The following is a 27,027-nucleotide window of genomic DNA, read 5'->3' as shown; positions in this document are numbered from 1 at the left end:
TATTCTCTGGGAAAATTTTAGGGAGAATGTTTAATAGAGGCCAACTGACTTTCAGTCTAACAAGTTCTGTTCAGTTAACCTATTACAGTATTTCCTTTAGGCATTTCGTCTATAGTACCAACTGTAAAAATAAACCCTAGGTACAAGGAGACCTGAATTAAATAGAACCCAAATAATCACAACAATCAATTCTATTGTTTTTGTGCACTCTACTTTTATGAGAAAGAAGCAAATGACAAGACAATGAGTTCATATATTATTTTTAAAAAGCAATTTCATAAGTATGCCTGAGAGTCAATGGGGATTAGTTCTTTTCTCCCATTTCATTTTCCTGTATATTTGGGGTCCTACAAAATAAAAATAATGTTCAGAAAAATGATCTTGCAAATGCCTCAATCATCAAAGGACGCATCATACTGTACATGCTGAGGGACGAGAATGGAATCAGATATTTTAGATATATAGCTAACAACATTTGAAAGCAAAAAGATTTTCTGGTTATTTCTCATCAAAACAGAATGTTGTCTTTAACACATTAGTATTTGTCTGAGGAGGGAGGTAGATGGTTCAATGGATAGAGCACTGGACCTAAAGTTAGAATGACTTCAGTTTGAATCTGACGTCAGATATTTTCTAGTTGTGTTATTCCAGGCAAGTCACTTAACCTCTGTCTGTCTTGGTTTCTTGATTTGTAAAATGAGGGATAATAATAGCAATTATCTCCCAGGATTGTTGTAAGGATCAAACAAGAATATATATAAAGTGCTTTGTAAACTTTAAAGCACCATGGAAATGCTATTTTTATAAATACTATTAGCATTCAGAATTTTAGCCAGTCTAGTTTTCGTTTATGTTAGCTTCATTATTTCTGATTTATTTTGAGGATTAATGTAACATTATTTGAATGATCACTTTCCTTGTCCATATGATTGTATAGTTTTCTACACTTTAAAAATGATTTTATTATGCTTTGGACTTAAATATTTTTTCAGATAAAGAAAAAAATTTGATCAGATAGATATTTGGCAAGCCATGAACTCAACTAATTAACCTAAAGCAATACAGAGCCACTCAGAAGCATAAAGTTAATGTTTAAATAGAGGCTGCAGACTATGGCCCAGTCAATCACATTTATTATCACTTACTAGGTGCTAGCACTGTGCTAAGTATCTGAGAAAGAGAGACAAAAAAGTCTCTAACATCAGGAAGCATACATTCTAATGGAGACAACATGTAAATAACCAGATATGTAGAAGATATTTACAGATAAATGAAAAAAAATAATGTTTGGCATATATTAGATATAAGTGCTTCATGATTGATTGACCTGTCAAATACAAAATATTACAGAAGATTAAAGACTGTTTATTTGTTTTCTGTTAGGTTCTCTTTTAATTTGGAAATAGCATATATACACACAAAGAATCCTGAATAGGCAGACTCAGGTCTTTAGACCTAAAATTAGCCTAGGAAGTCCTATTTAAAATTGAAATGGACAAAGATCAGCATAAACTCAGAAAATAATGAGCATTCAGGATAACAACTACAATCAGGTGCCACTTGAAAGCTTTGAAAACAAGCAGACAATTGGGAGGGAAGAGTTACCTACCTTTCCAGGAGATTTGAAGGTTTGAGTATAATAGACACTTACCTGACTGAAAGTGCCACTTAAAAGAAAAAAATAAATAAAAAACAAAACCAAGCATGAAACAGGAAAACTCTCATTGTGGCCCAGGTCATTCCATCTGAACTCTCCAATGGCAATAATGTGCAGTTTGAGTTGTCCTATCATGACTAATGGACCACCAGAGAACCCTCAATCACAAAATGGCAAAAATAGAGCAGTCATTCCTGGGAATAGGAAAGGTGGACAAGAGGGAAATGGGCCAAGGTAGCAGGAAAAGGAAGTAGAGAAAGTAACTTGCCTACTTGTATGGTCATATGCACATAGAAAACATGATAGAATGTCATTGTCAGTTCTCCTTATTGTCTTTGGAGAATGCCTAATTAACAGTTAAACCCCTTGCCTAGAGGCCAGGTAAACAATAAAGTTTCTGAAGGGAATAGGTAGCTCTTACATTGCTATGTCATCCAAACAGAACATAAGTTCCTTAAAGTTGGGGACTGTTTCCCATGTGTTTTGTCTTGGGGGTATTATTTTTACTATTTACCTTTTGTAAGTAGCTAGGTGGAGCAAGGCACAGAGCTGTAGACCTAAAATCAGGGAAGATTTGAAACTCAATATAATCTCAGATACTTACTAACTACATGATATGGACAACTCACAACTTCTGCATTCTTCAATATCCTCATCTGTTAAATACAGATACTGATAGCACCTACCTTCCAAGATTGTTATCCTAGATATAATGAAATAATACTTGTTAACTACTTTGTAAACTATAAATGTTATACAAATGCTAGACTATTATTATTATTTATTACATTTGCAGATTCCCAGCATACATATAATAGCTGACTAACAAAATTATGTTTAATTGAACTTAATTAAATCTAGGGAAAAGTATGCTTAAGTAGTTCAATTTTCAAATACTGATGGTTGATTTTTCATTATGTGTTTACCCAAATGCATCTAACCAGGTAAGGTAAACTATGGTCAAGGGGAAAGAGTTCTATTTCAGGATAGAAAAGAGTTGTGCACTTGTGTCAGTGATTTGTTATGTATATTCAGTAAATCAATGAAAACCTTTGGATCTCAGTTTCTCCAAAATGGGATAAAACCTCCCCAATCCTAATACTTCTTACTGATTTTTTTTCTCCTTTTGCCTGTCTCTTGCTAATAAGATTTGCCATGTTTATGGTATTATACGTATAGTATAGTATGGTATGTTGTGGCATGGTATGGTATGGTATGGTATGGTATGGCATGGTATGGTATTATATTTTATATTATATTATATTATATTATATTATATTATATTATATTATATTATATTATATTATATTATAATTATATTATATTGTATTATATTATGTTATGTTATGTTATATTCATATATATAATAATCTCATTATGCTAATAAGACATGCCATGCCATGAACAATGCTTTATGCTAAATATCATTAGTATAAAGAGATGTGTAAGATTTTGTACCTATTCTCAAGGAACTTGGAACCAAATTATGATGAAAATAAATCAACACATAGAAATATAAATTATAATATAAAATAGTAGTATCAGATAAATGATGTGAATAAGTATTGTGAATTAGTATTCTGTTACGTGCATTTAAAGCCATCACATAGCAAAGTGAACTTTGTGGTTATACAAGCATTCAATAAAAGCATAATTTGTAAAAGTTTTCTGTAGGATTTTGAGTTAAAGAATCAACTCTGATTTGAGATAGTGTATCTCAAAAAAATATACTAGGAAGAACATCAAACAAGAACAGCAAGCAATAGATAGCCCATCCTAACAAAATGGATGTCATGGAACTGAAAATTGCTACTTTAGTTTCCAAAACCGTGGGGCTATTGGACAAACGTGGGACACAACAGATTTTACTATAAAAGCATATACTTATATTTTAAACAAAAGATCTTACAAGAATTTATAATAACTAAATGATTTGTATACAGTAAGGGATAAGTATGATTACCTAATAATTATATCACTTTGAGCCATAATCGTATCCTCTGCTTCCTCTCCTCTCCCTCTCTTCAAGACCTTCTGCATTCTGGTTGCCAAATATAATCATTTAACTCCAACTGCCACCTCTAAAGTTACCAGTGAATTCTTCATTGACAAATCTAATAGGTTTTTTTCTCAATGCACAAATTCCTTGAGCTCTTTGAAATCTTTCCTTTGTAGGTTTTCAAGGCATTGATCTCTTCTACTGCATCTCCTATCTGTCTTACTGCTCCTTCTTGGCTGAATCTTCTTCCAGAACATTTTCACTAAACATAGGTGTTCCTCATGGGTCTGCTCTGAGTCCTCTCTTCTTCTCTCCCATACTACATTGCTTAAAGATCTCATCATCTCCCTTGATTTCAAATATCATTCTGATGGAAAAGATTTTCAGATCTATTAATCAAGCTTTATCCTCTCTCTTGATTTCCAGTTTTGCATCATATTCTGAATATGAAAATAGGTTATGTTCTGTAAACACTGAACCTTAATATGCCCCAAACAGAATTGGTGATCCTTCCTCAAAAAGCACATTTTCATTCTAACTTTGCTATTAATGTCAAAGACAATACCACCCCTCTCAGTAATCCAGGCTTATAATCTCAATGTAATTTTCTACTCCTCACTAACACTTTTCCCACATATCCGTTCTTCTATCTTCACAGCAAATCTTGTATATGCCCTCTTCTTTCCATTCTCATATACCACCCTGGTGTAGACTTTAATTACCTGACGCCCAAGACTATTATAGTTGCCTTCTGATCAGTCTTCCTCCACTCTGGCACCACAGTTATCTTCCTAAAGTTCAAGTCTAACCATGCCATCCACATGTTCCAGTGGCTCACTATTAGCCTCTAGTATCAAATAAAATATCCTGTCTTTGGCATTTAAAGCCTTTCACAAATTAGCCCTTTCTGAATCTTTCAAGTCTTCTTAAATTTTTCTGTCTTCCATATACCTTATGGTCTCACAACATTGACCTTTATGCTATTCCTAGAACACAACACGAACTACCTAACTCTATACCTTTGCAGTGGATGTCCACCATGCCTCTTTACTTCTGCCTCCTAGCTTCTTTTAAGACTATGATAAAATCCCACTTTTTCACCAAGGCTTTCCCACTCTCCTTGTTGTGTCTTTCCTTGGAGATTATGTTCTATTTACACTGTATATATCTTGTATGCTCACTATTTTGCTTGTTTTTTCTGCTATTAAAATATTCATTCCTTGGGGTCAGTAACCATGTTTTATTTGCTTTGTTTCCCCAGCACTTAGTATAGTTCATGTTAAATAATAAGCTATTAATAAAACGTGCTGATTTGTCAATATGATAGTCTGAACAATATTTTGTTTGTTTCCTCTGCTATTAGAATGTGAACTCCTGGGGCGGCTAGGTGGTGAATAAAGCGCTGGCTCCAGAGTCAGGAGAACCCAAGTTCGATTCCTGCCTCAGACACTTAACACCCACACAAAAAAACTAGCCATGTAACCTTGGGCAAGTTACTTAACCCTAATTGCCCTCCAAAGGCAAAAAAAAAAAGAATGTGAACTTGAGATCAGGAACCATGTTTTATTTTCTTCGTAGCCATCTGGGGTTTTGATAAATATATGGAACATATAAGAGGAGAAAAATGGAAGAAGCAAAAAGGACAAAAGCATCCTCTCCCAACCCCCAAAAGATATGAATGTGAGTCAAAATATTAATGATGAAAATGTCAATGTTAATTACCTTAGAATTCACTATAGAGGGATTAAAAATTTATATACTTAATTTGAACCTTTTCCTATAAGCAGCAACAAAGATTTTTAGCAGATGAATGGCATAAACAGAATAGTTTACTTAAATGAAAATTAATTGGACCATAGTGTATGAGAAGATGAGAAGACAGAGAAACCCATTGGTTAGCAGCTAGCCAGGCATCAGTTAATATAGTCACTAATAAGGTTCTACTCTGATGCTTACTCATCATATGAAAGATTTCTTGAAAGGTGTATCACCACAACATAACCAACTGCTCTCAAGTATCCTAAATTGATAAAGGCCATGAATATGGTCTGGTAAAGTACTATAAGTCTGTTGCTTGACACAGAAAAATCTCATTACCAAAATGGTGACCAGGAATATAACAATTTTTGATTGTGACCAATCATCAAACTACCTACTTAGGGACAGGGAAATTTCAAACTACATCTACAAAAGGAAGGCATATCTATGATAGTAAAAGCATACATCATTTGAAATACTCAAGTGTGTGATATAAAATGAAATGGGTCAATGCAATGAAAACAAAAAGGAAAGTGTTAAATTTGAGGAGACAGTTTGAAAAAAAACATCCAGATAACATGGAAGGGAGTTGTGGTCTAGTCTGAATTTCCTGAGGAATAGTCCAAACATTTTAAGGAATACCATCTAGGATAACTTGTCTCTTCACTCCAATAACTGTCCAACTATGTTTAAAATGCTTAGCTGTCAGGGGCAGCTAGATCATGCAGTAGAGAGAGTACTATTCTGGAAGCAGGAAGACCTGAGTTCAAATGCTGCCTCAGACACTTACTATCTGTATAACCCTGGGCAAGTCAGTTGAACTCTGCCTGCTTCAATTTCCTCAACTTTAAAATGGGGACACGTTGGAGAAGGAAATGGCAAGTCACTCCAGTATCTTTGCAATGAAAAAAACACACAGCAATATCCATGGGGTCATGAAGAGTCAGACACAACTTAATGACCAAACAACAAAGATGCAAGAGATATTTTAAAGAATAATTAACAAGATTTTGTTTGATTGTGGAAGTAAGGAGTGGAAAACACAAAAATCATGCTGATATTTTAATCATCTTGGGTGACTACATGAAGATGATATCATGAACAGAAATTGAAAAGTTATGGGCAGATTTGGGGGGAAAATATGTTTGTCTTTGGATGTAGGATCATGGTATCTTAGATACAGAGTTGGAATAGAACTTAGTAACCATCTTGCAAATTCCCTCTTTTTTGCCTTTGAGGAAATTGATGCTTAGAAAACTTATATGATCTACTTCCAACACAAAGTTATTAAGCATAAATAGCACAATTTGAGCCCCGGTCTTCTTGAGTCTAAATTCAATAATCCACCTACTTTTCAAATTCCTAGATTATAACATGGGTGGAAGGAACTTTGTAATAAATAGTTTTGTCAAAGGTCCTTTATTTCTCCAATGGATTTCATTGCTTTGGGTAGGCATTCTAGTGGAGCAGATAACAACTCATCCATACTTGCCTATGCTATGCAAATCTCGCCCTTGTCTTTTCATAAATCACTACATGTCCCTCTATAGATGTATAGACATTGTGTGGAAAATGGTGAAACCAAAAGGGGGAAATGATTTTTTCATGTTGTAGTGGGGGAACAGATCAATTAACAAGCCCAAGTATCAATATTGTGGAAAAGTATAGCAGTTACTAGGTTAAAAAAAAAGAATTATAAGTCAGTAGAGTACATGAGAAAATTGTAAAACAACAATGCTGGAAAAACAATGATAGATAAACTAAACAGTGCTTGCTGCTTTATTTCCCTGCATGCTTGTCCTTTAGTGGCCAATAAATATATTGCTTATTATGCAGTAATGAAATAATTTGGTGGAATGCTTTTTTAGTTGAGTTCTAACACTGTACATCTGGTAACAGCTCCAACTGGCCTTGTGGTAAGTTGTGCTACTTTAGAAAAGGCACTAGTTGTAAAATAAGCCTTAATTTCAATGGAAGAATTTATTGCTTCAATAAAAAAGAAAGCCCCTAAGGTTATAAAAAATGAAGTTTAGGGAATTTGCTGTATAATATGACTAGGTTATTGTACCAACCAGAAGAGTAGGAGGAAACAAATAGTTCAAAAGATTAATAAAGAAAATATAGCCGAAGGGAGAAAATACGAGGGAGGGGCATTGAATTTATAGAAAAAAATGAACAATATTTGGGAGACTGTGAACTAGAAGCTATTTGATTCATGCTTTACTATAGGAATATGAACTGGATGTTCTTACCAATGCTCTAGTAAATTACTTGGTGAAACCATATCCCTGTAGACAATGAACACTTTGCTTGCTTTGTGTTTAAATGTTTGCATCATGATATGAAGCAGAATCTAAGTTGCATACTTTGTAATTTTCAGGATTTATAAGATCATCCTAAAAGCAAAATTGCAGTAATGCTTGTATTGTCAGAAGTAAAAACTGACCAGGAATATTTATTTACCCAATTTTCTTTTGTCTATAGTTTACACAAAACTTTAATGTTAATGTCTTATCATGGAATCATTAAGCATGGAGGTGACAGTGGATTCTCAAAGGTTATGACAGTCAAATCAAAGGCTGGGCAAGATCTAACAAGCTGAAACTTTGAGGAGGAGTCCAGTGATGGGCAGTGGATATGTTCAGGGAAAGGCTTATCTTTAGAGGGCTGGCTACCTGGTGATTAAATGCTTTATTCACAGCAATGCAACAGAGACTAATACTGGTAAAGAGATCATTTACAATGATGAAATTAGAGGTATTTTGACCAATTCATCTACAGTGTCAAAAGCAAATAAATAATCCACTTTAATAATGTTCACCTTTTGAGGCTACTGATGGATTACTGAAAATGTGTTTCACTCAAGGATGTTAAAAGTGATATGAAAAGAATTATACTTTAGATCATCTTACTTTTAACTACTCTCAATAACAAAAAAAGTAACTGAACATAGAAGTAAACTTGACAGGGGAAAGTCTAATTTAAAAGGAAAGTAGTCACCATTAAGATAATGTACCAATATTGGCTTGCATGTGTAGTCTTAGGACAGTAATTACACTTAGCAGTATTAACACTCAGAGAAAGAATATTTCAAATCTCAATTCAATTCATTCCAATTTATAATGAAGTACCTACCAGATTTAATATACTGAGTTGGATAATGAGGATACAAAGACAAAAATATTGTAGTTCCTGTCCTAAAGAAAAAATGTTGTGTTTATTCTTCATATGTTTGTATGTATGAGTATATATGTGTGTATATATATATATATATATATATATATGCATGTGTGTGTGGTCTCTATAGAGATTATCTCATTCTTTTTATTTTTATTCGAGTACCTAACTAACCTAGTACATGGTATATAGTGTGTATGTAATTAAACTAATTAGCCCCAGAAGTCTTAATTGTGCACAAAAGTTTTAAGCCAGATTTAGGTTTCAGGTAAGGAAAGACTTAACAACTAGAGTTAACCCAAAATGGAATGTGTGGGCACTAGAGGCAGTAGCAAACAAAGAAGACACATAGAGAATATGTGTTAGATCTCAGTCAACCACCAGTGGAACTCTGAAGTTCTTTCTAACTCTGTGATTTTAGGGTTCTGTGATAAGTGAGAGTGACTCTATTTTATCATTGATTCACTGAATTGGCCCAGAATACAACATAAAAATGAACAATAAACAAGGAATTTTTAACATAAAAGGGAAATGAATTACTGGGGTAAACTGGACATATATATGTATACACACACACACACACACACATATATATATATACATATATATGTACAGATATATACACATATACATTCATATAAACACATTTATTGCCCATGTGCACAGACATATATTAGAGAGTAAAGATAAAGTGAATAAATCAGAATTATAGGAGACAGACCGATATTTAAGGAAAGTAGTTGCAACAGAGAAAGCATATAGTTGTTTAAAAGATTATAAAAGAAAATTAAAGGAAATTAATCCAAGCTTTAATAGTTATGTATGAGAGCAGATGATTCAGTTCTTTTCAAGAAGGTGTATGTTTTTGAAGTACACATAGTTAAAATATACCTTGTAGCCTCTTCTGAAGGATCACAGTGTTCTGTGAGAAAGACAAAAGACAAAATGAACTATGCTGAAAATATTACCTTAGAAAAGAAAAAGGTCTTTTCTGAAAGCCAGGTGCCATAAATAATACAAGAAGCATAAAGAATATTCTTCATGATTGGTTCTCAGTCAACAGTATGTCATGGAACTCTGTTCTAGTCTATTAAAAAAACCTACATAAATAATAAATATTCTGAATGAAAACCTTGATGGAGTAGGAGGAAATTAGTCAGTCAATAAATATTTTTGAACTTTTATTTATTAAGTTCATGCAGTGGATAAAAGCAGGCCAGAAAGACCCGAGTTTAAATTCTGATTAAAGCACTAGTTCCTGCATAAGTCATTTAACCTGTTTGCCTTGGTTTCCTCATCTATAAAGTGGGCATAATAATAGCACTTACCTTCCAGAGTTGTTGTGAGGATAAAATGAAATAATTTAAAACAGTGTACTACTATGTAAATATTATTTTACTATATACAATCAACTTGGCTAAGTGCCAGGGATATAAAGAAAGCGGACAAAAATAATCCCCACTTTCAAGGGGGTCAAATTCTAATGGTGAAGACAACATGCAAAAATCCTAAGCATATACAAAAGATATAGAGTAACTGAAGGTAATTTGAGAGGAAAGTTATTTAAAAGTGGCTAAGAATTGCAGAGATACCTATCAATTGGGGAATGGCAGAATAAGCTGTTGTATATGTATGGAATGGAATACCACTATGTTATAAGAAATGATGAGTTCAGTGATCTTAGAAAGACATGGAAAAACTTGCATTAAATAATGAAAAGTGAAATGAGCAGATTTAAGAGAATACCGTATACAGTAACAGCAATATTGTTTTGAGAATGACTTTGAGCAAATAAGTCATTTAGACTATTATAAATACCCAAAGTAACTATAAAGGACATATGAAGAAAAATGGTATCTGCATTCAGGGAAAGAACTGATGAATAGAAGTATGTATAGAATAATGTTTACATGTACATACACACATACATGTGTATATATACATACACAAATATGCACAGCTCTAAATACATACATGTGCATTTGTATCTAATGGTGGTCATCTCAAGGGTGGGGGAGAGAGAAGAAAAAAATTAATTCAAATAATAATGTTATATATTTAAACTAAATAGCAAATTGTACACAATAGATTTGCAATTTCATGTGCATTCATCTTTTTATTATACTATGTTTTAGAAATACTTGTATTTCATACATTTTTTAAAATTCTGAAAAAAATAAATACAAAAAGCAAAGTCAATGGGAGACCACTGTCTTTTGTAGAATGTGACATTTGAGTTGTCTTGAATGTAGTCCAGGAAACCAGGAGGCAGAGAGGAGTTGAGAAAGTATTTTGGTCGCGGGAGAAAGCCAGTAAAAAGTTGAAGAGGTAAGAGTGTTGTGCAAGTAACAGTAAGAACTCCAGTATCACTGAAGGGGGGATAAGTATAAGAAGACTGGAAAGGTTGGAAGGGGCAAGATAAAAGACAAACAGAATATTTTATTTTGATAAAGAAAGTGTCAATGGAGCATATTGAGCAGTCAGGTTACATGGTGAGACCTGCTAAAAGAATCACTTTGGCAGCTCAGTATAAGTGAGAAGTTGAGTTTGACACCAAGGTGTGATGCCTGGTAAAGTAACAGGAAGCTCAGAAAAAAAGAAAGGTGTGGGAGAAATTATGAGTTCTGTTTTAGGTATGTTGAGTTTGAGATATCTATGGAACATTTAGATTGAGGTGTCCAATAGGGATGTAAGATTAGGGATCAAGTGAGTACTGTCAGACATAAGAATCATATGCATAAAATGAGAATTGATCCCATTGCAACTGATGAGATTAATAATCAAGAGAGTATAGGAAAGAAGTTCCTAAACCTATTTGTGTTATAGACCACTTTGACAGTTGGGTGAAACCTAGGAACCCTATATTAAAACAAAATGGATTCTCAATTTGAACATTAGAAGTCATGTAATTAAAAAAAAATAGAAATCAGATCCAATGCCTTTCATAGCTATGGATAAGAGGGCATGCATTATTTTTTTTTGTTTTTCCTTTATTTATTAATTTGTTTGTTTACTTTTAGTTTACAAGATTCAATTCCACTATTGCTTGAGTTTCACATTTTGTCCCTCTCCCTCCCCTTCTCCGCCATGGCAGCATACATTCAAGTATGGGATTGGTAAATACTTTTACATTATACATTAGTCAGGTTATAAAGATGGATTATATCAGATGGAATGAAAAATGGTAAAGAGGACATAAGACCAAACAAAAAAAGGAAAAAGATCAGGTATTTTGCTTCCATCTGGATAAAAACTCAGTTCTTTCTAGTTCTTTCTCTGGATACAAACATTTCTCTCCATCATGAGTCTCTTGGGATTGACTTATATCACGGCATTGCTGAGAAGAGTCTAGTCTATCAAAGTTGGTCATCACACATATGTTGTGTCTGTAACTGTGCACAAATTTCTCCTGGTTCTACTCTTGTCACTCAGCATCAGTTCGCATAAGCCTCTCCAGGTGAATATGAAGTTCATTTGCTCCTCATTTCTTATAGCACAATACTATTCCACAACATGCATATACCACAACTTGTTCAGCCATTCCCCAATTGATGGGCACCCCCTTAATTTCCAATTCTTTGACACCACAAAAAGAGCTGCTATAACCATTTTTGTATATATGGGTCTTCCTCCCACTTCTATGATCTCTTTGGGATATAACCCTAGGAGTGGTATTGCTGGGTCAAAGGATATGAAATTATTTATAACATAATTCTATTGGGCATAATTCTAGATTGCTCTCCAGAAAGGCTGGATCAGTTCACAACTCCGCCAGCAATGCATTAGTATTCCAATTTGCCCACATCCTCTCCAGCATTTGTCATTTTCCTGTTTTGTCATCTTAGCCAGTCTGACTGGTGAGATGTGGTACCTCAGAGTTGTTTTGATTTGCATTTCTCTAATGATAGTGATTTAGAGCATTTCTTCATGTACTTATAGATATCTTTAATTTCTTTCTCTGAAAATTGCCTGTTTGGCTCGCCACCTGCCTGCTGCCGCCGCTGCGGTGCCAAAGAGAGCCAGGAAGCCCTGGAGCGCCGCCCCGCCCTCCTGTCCCTGCCCCACCACCCCCCACCTTGCGCCTGCATCTGCAGGCCCCCCACTTCCCCCATCCCCCACCCCACCCCCCCCGCACCAGGGGAGGGCGGCGGCCTCAGACCTGAGAGCCTGAGCAGCCTGGGACCTCCATGGCCCGCGCTCCATGGCAGGAGCTGCAGGAGGAAATGATATTTAGTGGTGTTTTTCTCAGGTGAAAAAGGGCAGTCGATGATGATGTAGCAGAAGCACATATAATTTCTACAATAGAATTTAACCATTCTGGAGAATTGCTAGCAACAGGAGATAAAGGAGGTTGAGTCGTCATCTTCCAACAGGAGCAGGAGAACAAAAGCCAAACTCATATCAAAGGAGAATGCAATATTTACAGCACCTTCCAGAGCCATGAACCTGAGTTTGACTACTTGAAAAGTTTAGAAATTGAAGAAAAGATAAACAAGATGAGGTGGTTGCCTCAGAAAAATGCTGCTCAATTTTTATTATCTGCCAATGATAAAACAATAAAGTTATGGAAAATATCTGAAAGGGACAAAAGACCAGAGGGCTATAATTTAAAAGAAGAAGACTGTCGCTATAGGGATCCTACAACAGTCACCACACTGCAGGTGCCAGTGTTTAGGCCCATAGATCTGACGGTTGAGGCAAGTCCAAGGAGAGTATATGCCAATGCTCATACATATCACATCAACTCTATCTCTATCAATAGTGATTATGAAACATATTTATCTGCAGATGATTTGCAGATTAATCTTTGGCACCTTGAAATAATGGACAGAAGTTTTAATATTGTAGATATCAAGGGGGCCAACATGGAAGAGCTGACCGAGGTGATCACAGCAGCCAAGTTCCATCTCAACAGCTGTAACACCTTTGTTTACAGCAGCAGTAAAGGGACGATTCGACAATGTGATATGAGGGCATCTGCCCTCTGTGACTGCCATTCGAAATTGTTTGAGGAACCCGAAGATCCCAGTAACAGGTCCTTTTTCTCTGAAATCATTTCCTCCATTTCTGACATAAAATTCAGCCACAGTGGTCGATATTCGATGACTAGAGATTACCTTTCAGTAAAAATCTAGGATTTAAACATGGAAAACAGACCTGTTTTCCTACCATGTGCATGAATACCTCAGAAGTAAACTTTACTCGCTGTATGAGAATGACTTCATTTTTGACAAATTTGAGTGTTGTTGGAATGGATCAGACAGTGTTGTCATGACGTGATCTTACAATAATTTCTTCAGAATGTTTGATAGAAATACAAAATGAGATATCACCCTGGAAGCATCCCAGGAAAACAATAAGCGATGCGCTGTTTTGAAGCCACGAAAAGTCTGTGCAAGTGGCAAACAAAAGAAAGATGAAATAAGTGTCAGCCTAGACTTCAACAAGAAAATCCTTCACACAGCTTGGCACCCCAAGGAAATTATCATTGCTGTGGCTACTACAAACAACCTGTATATATTCCAAGACAAAGTGAATTAGGGTTGGCATTCCTAGCAGGGGTCCACTTCTTGCGTAGTTGAGATAGTTGAATCTAGCATTTGTACCTGTAAAAGAGAGAGAGGTCCATTGTGGTACCCCTTTCCAGTGTTTAAAAAATGTGCCATGTGACAACACGTTTTTATAGCTACATGGAGAAAGCTCTGTTGATGATTCACTGTGGTGTTCTCCATGTCTGCTAGCCATTTAGGTAAGGGTAGGGCACTTTTAATTTAAATGACTACTTGCACCATCTTGCCTAATGGACTAGATTGGACTGTATCAACATTGGTTTACTCCACTTTTTATGCCTTCCATTGTGATGACGTCAAACACAGTGAAAGCCTTCAGTCATTCTATGGGATTTAATTGTGTAACCTCATTACTGTATCATTTGTGGCCCTTTTTTATTAAATACAGCTCATTCTTACCGTGGCTTGTAGCATTCCTCCTCCTCTGGCCTCCTGGACTCCTCCCCATCAACTCTCTTACCCACTTCCCCTCCACCCAGCCCTGATGGTGGTGTCACGTTGTTTTAATCTTTCAGTCAAAAATTCCTCTTTCTTCTTGATTAGTCTCCTATCACCCTTAACTCAATCATCCTTAAGAGGTACAAGGTACAGAGTACAAAGCTCTCACATCTCTAGGCCACAGTAAATCATGATCTTCTCAGTCAGCACTAAGTACCCAAGGAGAGGTCTTTTCATCTTGACACCAGGCTGGATCCCTGATTCCATGGTTTCTCTTCCATGGCCCCAGCTTTTGCCTGAATTTACCCAACTTTCACATTAATTCAAAGGTAGGCAGCTCTCAGCTCCTCATCCAACCCTTTGTCCAGTTCCTCATCCAGTTCATATCCCATATTGAAGTTCACAGTGTCCAGTCCACCTGAAGTCCTTCCCAGTTTCTGGGAAGACAAAGCTTAACAGAGGCAAAACAGCATTCATATACATTGCCTGCACCATCATGAATTCACTTTCTGCCTGTGAAATCAACAGAGACCCACAAACAAAGTCTGAGAACTCAACACAAATCTTCAGTATAGTCCCAAGCCCTCTGAACCCCTCCTCCAGGACTTCTGTAAACAGACAACAATAAAATCCTCTTTCAAGGCTTCCAGTCAGGTCCCAGAGCTTCTATGCAAAGTATAACAAACACAAATCAACACAGACAGACAGAGTGCTACTGCCACAAGTGTTCCCTTCTCAATTCTGCTTTCTCTCAGCTTGTGCTCAGCTTTTTATCTGGTCATTAGTTCCTCCCTGTTCCACCTGCCTTTTACCTCCTTCCTGTTCCTGTCTTTGGCAAGTTCCTCCCACTGTGGGTTTCACAAATTCTATTTCTTCACAAAGACTGAGATCATCTGCCCTCTGTGAGTGAGAGCAGTCTAGAATTATGCCCAAAGGGCTATAAATAATTTCATATCCTTTGACCCATTATGTGACATATTCACATAATCATGGGCAAGGCCCAAAAGAAACTTGAACTGAAACAAAGTGCTAAATAATTAAATGGCTGAAACAAGGTGCTAAGTACTACTTTGCTTGCCATTATAGGTGACAAACTCTGCTTTTTTTTTAATAGGTACAGAAGCATGATTTTGAAGTAGTATGCATGACAGAGCCCATTGATTAGTACTGCATGCAGCAGCTAAAGGAATCTGATGGGAAGATCTTTGCCTCTGTTACTAAGGAAGGATTAGAACTTCCAAAGGATGAAGAAGAAAAGAAAAAATGGAAGAGAGTAAGACAAAATTTGAGATGTCTAATGCATATGGCATCCTCCTTGCCCTTAGGCCTTTGCCTACCTCTAGCCCTAAACAAATTGGAAGATTAATTACTTTAGCAGCAGCTGGCAACTAAGTGGCACAGTGGATAGAATGCTGGACCTGCAAGACTCATCTTCCTAAATTCAAACCTAGCCTCAGAAACTTACCAGCTATGTGACCCTGGTTAAATCACTTTACCCTGTTTGCCTTAGTTTCCTCATCTATAAAGTGAGCTGCAGGAGGAAATGGCAAACTACTCCAGTATCTTTGCCAAGAAAACCACAAATTAGGTCACAAAGAGTCAGAAACAATAGAGAAATGACTGAACAATAAAAATTTCACAATAAGTCTTCAGAAAATATAATTAATATGTTACTCTATAAATTCTATTGTGGCGAAAGTGTATGATATTGTTTGTTTTTTTAACAAGAGGGAATTTCTTTTCTAATATTATAGTGGTCCACACTGACCTGCAGTATGTAAAGTCAGAACGGCAGCTTGAGGTAGTAGACTGGGGAACAGCATTGGAGTCAGGTGGGCTAGAATTCACCTCTTGCTTCTGACACATACAATCTGTGTAATTATAGGCAAAGTCACTTAACCCCATTAGTGCCAAAGAAAATTCTCTAAGACAATGAGTTCTACATAAGAAGTTCAATACTTTGATAAAATCCTAAGTCCAGAACAACAAATAAGAAAGTTCCTGATGATATTACTACCATAAGATCTGTCAGAAGTAAGAGTACAATTTGAATAGATTTCACTTTTATAGAAATCATAAATTTGGAATTCAAGAGTTCATTTGTTCTAGCACTTTCTTTCATAAGTAAGTAAATGCTGGGACAACTATAAAAGCGAGTGAAGGACTTAATAAGTCTTTACATAGCTATGTAAAGTATGTGCTACTATGTGCTAAGTACTGTGCTAAAAATTATCAATATTCATGTCCATGGTGTATACTTAAAAAAAAAACCTCAAACTAGCTTCCATTTTGTAGGAATAATATTTTCCTGTAATAAATTGCAATATAAAAAATAGAATAAGCATTTATTAAGTACCTACTATTTACCATCTCTTACAGCAGTACGCTCAAGGAAATTATACTCTTTCTACATAAATAAAAACTTACCCTCACTTATGCAACCAAAGATAGTGCAAACATGGAGTTGTGCTATGCTTTTGATTTTGATATGTGAGACTTGTTTATGTAAGCAATTCAATTAGACATGCAGGTGAGATTTGTACTCACATAATCAGACAGAATGTTTTGAAAATATGGTACCCAGGAGGACAGAAAACTTAAAGTGTATACTGATAGCTTGGGAAATCATCATAGGACTTTAGGAATTCCGCTAAGATACCAATAGCCACACTAGTATTGTGAAATTATGTCTGTAAGCACCATAATACAGCAGTAATTATATCAACATAATAATAAATCTTGGATACAGAGGACTAATAATGAAATATCCCTCTCAGTAAAGAATAGATATATTAATAGCTGCAGACTGAGCTATGTGCTATAAGACAAAGTCAATATATTGAGCTGTCTTGCTTTTTGTTACAAAAAAAAAAGTGTCTGTTGGGGGAAAGGAGAAACTGAGGAGTGAGTCATAGTGATGTAAAAGTATCAGTAATTTTTTTTTTTGCTTTTTTAGGAGGGCAATTAGGATTAAGTAACTTGTCCAAGGTTAAACGGCTAGTTTTTTTGTGTGTGTGGGTGTTAAGTGTTTGAGGCCAGAACCGAATTCAGGTTCTCCTGACTCTGGGAATGGTGTTTTACTCATTGCGCCACCTAGCCACTCCCAATAAAATATTTTTAACAGAGATTTGTGTTTTGTAAATCAATGCCAATATGGGAAATAGGCAAGAAAATCAGTAGGTAGCTGAAAGTCAATCTAGATTTTTAATACCTCCAAAACAGCTTTAATTTCATTTTACAAAGTATTTTTACATTTTCTCAAAGCAGAGAACAATGACCTTATAGTTTCAACTGTACCAAGTAATATAAAATTCATTTTTTTGTTAAATCCAGAGTAAGTAAAATGGTTCCAGATGCCACTAAAGATAACTTGTGGCTATTAAATGGAAGACAAAAAAGTCAATACTAAATTAGTAGAGGATGAACTCTTCTAGTTTTGATTAGTGCTTATTCACTTAGATTCTCCATTTTTTTCCAATGGCTGGCACTACACTACCATTTCTCCCAGATCTCCATCCATTCTTTGAGTACAATGTATATTTGGGAGAAGTTTATTTCTTGATGAGATGGAAGTGGTCTGTTGATTTGACATTTATATGAAGTAGGTTTCTATGAGGTAGGTAAATGTTAGAGTGAGAAGTAACTCATAAATGGAAGTAATTAAAAATTAATGCTGCTTTTAATGAAAACCAAAGAGAGAAATAAAATTTTATAGGAACTTCTTCTTCTTAACTGAGATATTTGTGGACTATAGGATTGTTAAATATGTATTTTTTATGTGTATTCCAATTTATCACCCCTTTCTTTGATATGGCAGTGACTGATTCTTCTCTCTTTTTACCAGGGCTATCACTAAATAATTGCAGGCAAATATTTAAATTTGGCCTGTGCCATTCAGTTTCCTCATTTATAAAATGTAGAAAATATTAATATTTACATCTTAGAATTGTTGTGAGGATAAATGAAATAATATTTATAAACTGCATCACAAATCATAAAGCACTATCATCATCATCATTGTCATCATCATCATCATCATCATCACCATTATTATTTATGTTAGCACATTTGTGTACTGCTTGTAAAACTATGGAATAAATCACTTTCTATAGGAAATTTTTCTTGATAACCCTCAGTCACTAGGATACCATCCCTCCTCCCCACACCACCACATTACCTTTTTATTAATTTTGTATATATTTATTTGTTGTTCAGTCACTTCATTCCTAACTCGTGTAACTCCATTTTTTTTGTTTTTTATTTGGGGGGGGGGATGTGTTTGTTTGTATTTGTTTTTGTTTTGTTTTTACTCAGGAATGGTTTTCCATTTATTTTCTTCTCTAGTTCATTTCATGAATGAGGCAATTGAGGCAAATGGGGGGAAGAGACTTGCCCAGAGTGTAAAGTCAAGTATAAGCAGCTCTTCTGAGGACTGCTGCTATGAATAACTTTAAGGTTCTGATCACACAGCATAGTGAACTCTCTATTTATTCAGTAATAAACTAAAGCAAAACATTCACAGAAAGAAAAGTACAACATTCACAATACCATAACATAACAACTTAGCACTAATGTGGCCACATAGTCTTAAACAAAAGACATCATTCAGTAAGTCACAATCTCAATCAATATAAAGTATCCATCTAGGTAGAAGAAGGAAAACTTCATGAGCTCCCCCCATTATCACCTCAAATACCTATAAAATATGACTGTAAATCAATTTTAGAGCTACAGAACCCACAAAGTGGCAGAGAGAAACAAATCTGCCATTGAAGGCAGCCCAGGAGGCCAACAGGAAGGATCCATCACAGCATGCTGAGAACCAAGCCTAGGCCCAAGAGAGTCAGTGGTTTTAGCCTCAAGGTGGCCCTGACCAGCAGAGGCTGGAGGACTTTGGGGGAGTGGATCACCAGCAGCTGTGGCAGTTTCCAGAATTATCAACACATAAATGCCAAAGAAAAAGTAAAATGTCAGTGTGGAACTCTGTTGGAACTGGGACAAAGGAGTGGGTGCAGTCCCTGACCACTGGGGCAATAAGTGGCAAAAACTTAGCAGCCCTGCTTCCACTGTATCGTAGCTGCTTCAGAGGTCCTGGCCTGCAGATTATAGGGGGGACCAAGTGACCAATCAGTGGGTAATTCCTCTTGCTTTAACCTCCTTGGATCTGGATTGCTGTCTTGGGTGGAGGTTTTGGGCTGTGTGACCAGGTGCCAGAGATTGTGGGGGTTGCAGAGAGGGCACCCAACTAATAGCTCCAGAAGCTGTGTAAACCCCAGTGATTTGGGACAAAACTCTCCTCTCTGAAAGCAGAGTTCTACTGTGGCAAAAAGCCAAGTAACTGAGTGGCAATATGAACAAGCAAGGAAGCAAAGCAAGTACAGCAATCAAATTTTAGATTCCTATTTTGGGGACAAAAAGGATCAAAGCATGGAATGGGAGGAGGATAATGAAGTCAGAACTCCTTCACCAAAAGCTTCCAAGCAAAAGATGTACTGGTTACAGGCCATGGAGAAGCTCAAGAAGGACTTTGAAAATCAAGTAAGAAAAGTGGAGGAAAAATTGGGAAGATAAATGAGAACGATGCAAGAAAATCATGAAAAGAGAGTCAACAACCTGACTGAAGAAAATAACACCTTAAAAACAGACTAACTCAAATGGCAAAAGATGCTCAAAAAGGCAATGAGGAGAAATATGCCTTAAAGAGCCAAATTTACCAGACAGAAAAAGAATTTCAAAAGCTCACTGAAGAGAACAGTTCCTTCAGAATTAGATTGGAATAAATGGAAGCTAATGACTTTATGAGGAATCAAGATATTATTAAGCAGATCCAACCAAATGAAAAAATAGAAGTCAGTGTGAAATATCTCATTGGAAAACCACTAACATGAAAAATAAATCCAGGAGAGATAATTTAAAAATTATTGGACTACCTGAAAGCCATGATCAAAAGGAGAACCTAGAAATCATCCTTTAAGAAATTCTAAAGGAAAATTATCCTGATATTCTACAACCAAAGGGCAAAATAGAAATTGAAAGAATTTACCGATCACCTCTGGAAAAAGATCCCAAAAAGAAAACTCCTAGGAATATTACAGCCAGGTTCCACAGTTCCCAGATCAAGGAGAAAATATTACAAGCAGCCAAGAAGAAATTATTCAAATATTGTAGAAACACAATCAGGATAACACAAGATCTAGCAGCTTCTACATTAAGGGATTGAAGCACATAGAATATGATATTCCAGAGGTCAAAGGAGCCAAGATTAAAACCGAGAATCACTTACCCAGCAAAACTGAGTATCATGTTTCAGGGGAAAATATGGTAATTCAATTAGAGGACTTTCAACCATTCTTGATCAAAAAACCAGAATTGAATAGAAAATTTGACATTCAAATACAAGAAGCAAGAGTAGCATGAGAAAGTAAACAGGGAAAAGAAATCATAAGGACCTTATCAAACTTGAACTATTTACATTGCTACATGGAAAAAACAATAATTATAACTTATAAAACTTTCCTCAGTATGAGGATAGTTGAACAGAATGTAAATATGTGTGTATATATATATGTGTGTGTGTGTGTGTGTGTGTATACATACCTATATGTCTGTAAAGGAGGGTATATGTGTGTATAAATACATATGTGAGCATGTGTATATATGTGTACATGTATACATAGACAGAGGACACAGGATCAATTGAATAGGAAGGGATGATATTTTAAAAATAAAATTAAGAGGTTATATAATTAAGAGGATATAATGAGAGGAGATAGGGAGAGACAGAATAGGGTAAATTATCTCATATAGAAGAAGCAAGGGAAAACTTTTACAATGGAGGGGAAGAACAGGAAGGCAAAAGGGAATGGATCAACCTTACTCTTGTTGAATTTGGCTTAAGGAGGGAATAACATACACACTAAATTGGGTATCTTACCCTACAGGAAAGTACGGTGAAGGGAATAAGAGGGGAGGATGAGAGAAGGGAGGGCAGATTTGAGGGGGGGTGTTAGAAGCACACACTTTTGAAAATGGACAGGGTCAAAGTAGAAAACAGAACAAGTATGGTGGGGGTGGAATAAGATGGAAGGAAATATAGTCAGTCTTTCACAATATATCCACTATGAAAATGTTTTGCATAACTACACATGTACAAGCTATATTAATTGCTTATCTTCCCAGTAAGTGTGGATGACAAGGGAAGACAGAAATAATCTGGAATTCAAAGTTTTGAAATCAAATACTATTATCCTCAAAGGTTACAAAGTCCTATGTACAAAGATCTCCTACCCCTAGGTCACTTTGTCTTAATCACATCAGCCAGCATTAACTACTCAAGTAAAGATCCTTTCATCTTGACTGGAGCCTGACTTCCAAACTCCATGGTTCTTCTTCCACGCTCCAAGTTCTTGCCTGAATTCACCCACTGTCACCTGGATTCTCAGGTAGGAAGCTCCCAGCTCCTGCTCCAGCTCCTGCTTCAGAGTGAAGCTCATGATGACAAGTCCTCCTCAAGCCCTTCACAGTTCTGTCCACAACAATATCTACACACATTAAGCTTAGCAGAGTTACAAGAATATTCACACACCTTGCTGGCACTATCATCTCAATTCACTTTCTGCCTATGAAATCAAAACAAGTCAACAGATAGGGTGCTTCTGCCTGAGAAAGTAACACAATCACAAGTCAACAGACAGAGTGCTTCTGTCTGACAAAGTATACAAATCAACAGATAGAATGCTTCTGTCTGACAAAGTAACAGAATCAACAGATAGTCTTTCTATCTGACAAAGTAACAATCAACAGACAGAATTCTTCTGCCTGACAAATTAACACAAACACAAATCAACACAGACAGAACAGATGGACAGAGTGCTGACACCACAAGTGTTCTCCCTCTCAGCACTGCTTGGTTCCAGCTTGTGTTCATGATTTTATATTCTCTTTCACAAGTTCTTCCCACTGTGGGTTCCGTGTGATGATGTTAGTTTCCAACAAAGACTTGACACAATCAAAGGCAGGCTCAAAAGCACTTGAAACAAGGAGCCCAATACTTTAATAGCTGAAACAAGGATCTAAGAAATTGAATAGCTGAAACAAGGAGCAAATTACCATTTTGCTTGCCATTACACAGGGTCACACAGTTCATAATTTTCTAAAGCCAGATTTGAACTTAAGTTCCTAACTCTAGGCCCAGCACTCTAGCCGCTGTGCCACCTATGTATTTATACATATGTATTTATATGTGTTTGGTTTTTTTCAGTTTCATAAGGCCTGGAACTATTTCATTTTTTCCTTTTTTTATTCCCAGAATTTGACACAGTTCCTGAAATATTGTAGGTAGGTGCTTTACACATGATTGTTCATTGCAATTAATACAGTCCTTTGAAATAAATAGCTGTGTAAATCTTAATGCTTTCTTTTTTTGTTTTTAAGCAATCGGGGTTAAGTAACTTGCTCAAGGTTACACGGCCAGGTGTTTCTGGGTGGGTGCTAAGTGTCTGAGCCTGGAATCGATCCCCAGGTCATCCTGACACTGGAGCTAGTGCTCTTATTCGCTGTGCTACCTGGCTGCACCAAATCTTAATGCTTTCTATAGATATGAGCTAGGAACACCAATGATTACAATGGCACAACACAGAGACAGAGGTCTATGTGTGTGACTTGATCTTAAGCTATCATGGAGAAGTTGTGTCCTGTGTTCTGCTGCTGACCTTATTGGCAAGAAGTCTGTCTGTCATGGTTTCTGTGTCTGTTATGTATTTATAACCTGTTATTTTCAATTCTGACAAGTAGTAATTCAGCCTTACTGACATGAGCCACCATAAATGTCAGATATAGTTAAGAGACACTATTGGAAGTAAGCAATATGAACTCCACAAACACAAGGTGATCCTACAACATGAACTAAAAACATATCCCAGTTTGCAACCATGAGTCAGTGGGAAGAGTTCTGCAAGAATAAGATGTGGATACTCACCATACTATTGATTCTGAGGATACAATGATTGAGAGTAATCATAAGCTCTTCTTTCAATGACCTCACAAATTAATTGAAAGCCCTAGTCTTAAGTGAAGCAAAAAAATGAGGCAGCTCATTAGGATGTATTATTCAGTCTCAAACGCTATCAGAATGAAAGTATACTTCTATGATGATATATCTATATAGAGACATATATACATACGTGTATATATGTATGCACATACACTCATATATGCATATGTAGGCATAATTTTAAAGATAGGAGTATAATCCTTTTACATATTGTATTAAGATACTGGCTGACTAGCCTCAAACTCTTCAGTATATCAATTAAAAATACAAATACTGGTCTACTCAGGTTTTAGGACAAAGGCCATATTCTCTTTTTCTTCAGAGCATTTTCGATAGTGCACTTACATTAAATGAGTTTCTGCAGCTTTATCAAGGGTCCATCCTTATCAACAAAATGATTGCTGTTTTATGTCAGCAACAGTCAAGTCATGAACAAACCTTCAACAGGGCTAAACTTAATTGCTACAGAAACTACTCTAAGTTCACCCTTACATTCAACTGATAATTTAAAAGGTAGAAAACAATAAATAATAGCTAATTTATATAGAGCATTAAGGTTTGCAAATCATCTAACAAATATTAACTCATTTTATTTTCACTACAGTATTGGGAGATAGGTACTATTATTTTCCCCTTTTTACAGATGAGAAATCTGAGTTTAAGTGACTTTATCCAGGTTCACACAGCTAGGAAATGTCTGAGACTAGATTTGAATTCAAATCTTCTTGACTCTGGATCCAGAACTATGCTACCTAGTTGCCTAAAGAACTCAAAGGAAATAGTACCACTATATTGCACCAGAGGATCTTGACACATATGATACTATAATACCCCTTCAGCCTTAATTCCACATTTCTACTTATATTTTTGGGTTCTCATTCATCACATAACTTTTTACACCCCCCCAAGTATATACAAATATACTTTGACACTTTTTTTGAAAGATAAGGCAACTGTATGACTAGGTTAGAGTCAGGTCTAGTTCTCAGAAAAACCTTAAAGTAAAAAAATGTTCATTATCCCTCAAAGTTCTCTCTCATCATTGCTATAGATGTTGTGATAAATGTTTAATAATATGCTCTCAAAATTGTGTATAGAAAATTTTTAACCTTAATCATCATTAACTTTTTTTTTAAGCAATTGGGGCTAAGTAACTTGCTCAAGGTTACACTGCCAGTTATTTCTGGTTGTGGTGCTAAGTATCTGACCCTGGTTTCAATCCCCAGGTCATCCCAACACTGGGGCTGGTGCTCTTACTCGCTGAGCCACCTGGCTGCCCCAATCATCATTAACTTTTATCTTCATCACTTTCCTATGTCTAGACAATATGCAAAACAATAAATCAAACACTAATTTGTAATTTATGCTCATAACCAAGGTATAGATGTTTGAACTGAAAATTCTACAATCATCTTTCATGATCTCTATACTGTCTCCAACACATCAATAGATTCTCACTCCCAGAAACCCCAACTTCTTGACCAGCGCTTCCATTACAATATATCTTCCAGACTACTTTTCCCAACAAAAACTTTGCTATTTCATTTATTAGGGTCTGCTCCATATTAGAGAATTTATGAACAAATCTTTAGTGAAGTGTTAACAGGTGGTAATGGATTAATGTGCCATCCCCCTGGGTAACATATTTGCATTTTAACAGAGCTTTCTTGGAAGGCATAATACTTTAATGCAAAGAATAGCTTTTACTTGGTGGGAATTTAAGGCACCAGGTCAGAGTGAAGAGGGAGATTTGAAGGGTCAAGAAAGCCTTTCAGCAATCTTCAAGTCACACTGCATAGAGAACCACTTTCTATATATGCAGAGTTCCTAGGAAAGGTTACAGTGTGGAAAAAAGTGGAGAGAGGCGAAGTTAACTAGATTCCTCTGCTTATTTCAAAGCCCCTCTGCTCTATTTTCATGGGCCCCGGAGGACCATCTTGCATATAAGTTCAAGCAGTTCTTGTGTATAACAGGGTGCTTAAAATTTAAGGTGAAAATAAGTCATCTTTCATTTGCTGAAGATGCATTTTTTAAAAGTGTGTGGCCCTTGAGACAGAAAGATCTCTTTGCTACTGTTCATTCCAGCAGTAGTAATCTAAAGGTAACGTCTCATAAGTAAAACCCATCACTTCTTTTTGCTTTTAAAAATTACTTGGTGCTGTCAGCCCCAAATTAAATACCAAATGTATATTGTTTCATAAAATGAACTTAATGTGACCTGACAGCTCATCAGAAATTACTCAGACATCCTCCCATAACGTGATTTACTTGTAGCTTTTTTGAGTAGAACTTCTAAGAAATATATTTATAGATGCAACATATACCTACATAAATTGAAGCATATTTATCTATTTATATTATATATTAACTTTAACATTAAAAAGGTTATATGCATTTATGACCAGAAAAAGCATTTCAATTAGCACACCATGGTAAAATTAAGTCTTGTATGTGTCTGGTGCTCAGACTCATGTGTTCTCAGATCTTTCCTTTTTACAGTGAAGCAGCAAACTTTTAGGTAGAAATTCCAACCAGGAGAAGGCAATCAAATTAGGATAGTCTTTAAAAATATATTATGATGGGGCGGCTAGGTGGCACAGTGCATAGAGAGCTGGCACTGGAGCCAGGAGGACCTGAGTTCAAATCCAGCCTCAGACACTTAACACTTACTAGCTGTGTGGCCTTAGGCAAGTCACTTAACCCCAATTGCCCCTCCAAAAAGCAAAAAAAAATTATGATATTATAATGGTTACAAATGCAAAATATGAGTACTGGAAGGGATTTTAGAGGGTACCTTATCTGTCCTTTGTCGTAGGAATCTTTTCTATATCATGTTTGATAACTGACCATCCCAAGTTTGCTTCTAAACATCTAGTAGATGTCAACCCACTACCATTCCAGGGAGACCATTCCATTTTTGGATAGTTCTAACTGTAAGGAAATTCCAGCTTTAATTGAGTTTAAAATACACATTTCTGAAACTTCCAGTTCTTGCTCCTTGTTCTGTCCTCTGGCCCCAAGAAGAATAAATTGTGTGCCTCTTCCATGTGACCATCTTTCAAATATTTCAAGACAGCTATCATGTTCATTTAATCTTCTCATCTCTAGAATAAAAATCCTCAATTCTTTTTAACTGATCCAATATGACACAATATCAATGATCTTCACTATCTTTGTCTCCCACTTCCAAATGCTTTATGTTGTTCTGGTAGAAGCTTGTAGCACTACAGATGAATTTAGAGTAAGAACTCTTGGGATATTCTTTGCCAATAACCGATCTGATTTCTGGAAGTCTGAATTCCACTATTTAAGCACACATTTTATAGCAGGAGGAGAGAGAGAGAGAGAGAGAGAGAGAGAGAGAGAGAGAGAGAGA

At 36.0% G+C, this 27,027-nt stretch overlaps 1 pseudogene; it reads left to right on the top strand.

Annotated features, from left to right (window-relative positions):
* The first annotated feature begins 12,792 nt into the window (after window positions 1-12,792).
* LOC138164074 (serine/threonine-protein phosphatase 2A 55 kDa regulatory subunit B alpha isoform pseudogene) lies at window positions 12,793-14,132 on the top strand (annotated as a pseudogene).
* Window positions 14,133-27,027: the final 12,895 nt, after the last annotated feature.

This window comes from Petaurus breviceps, unplaced genomic scaffold (genome assembly GCF_028583685.1).
Source record: "Petaurus breviceps papuanus isolate PSGF00001 unplaced genomic scaffold, PetGlider_PUasm1.0 189, whole genome shotgun sequence".
Lineage (NCBI taxonomy): Eukaryota > Metazoa > Chordata > Mammalia > Diprotodontia > Petauridae > Petaurus > Petaurus breviceps.
This window is presented reverse-complemented; position numbering and strand designations above follow the sequence as displayed.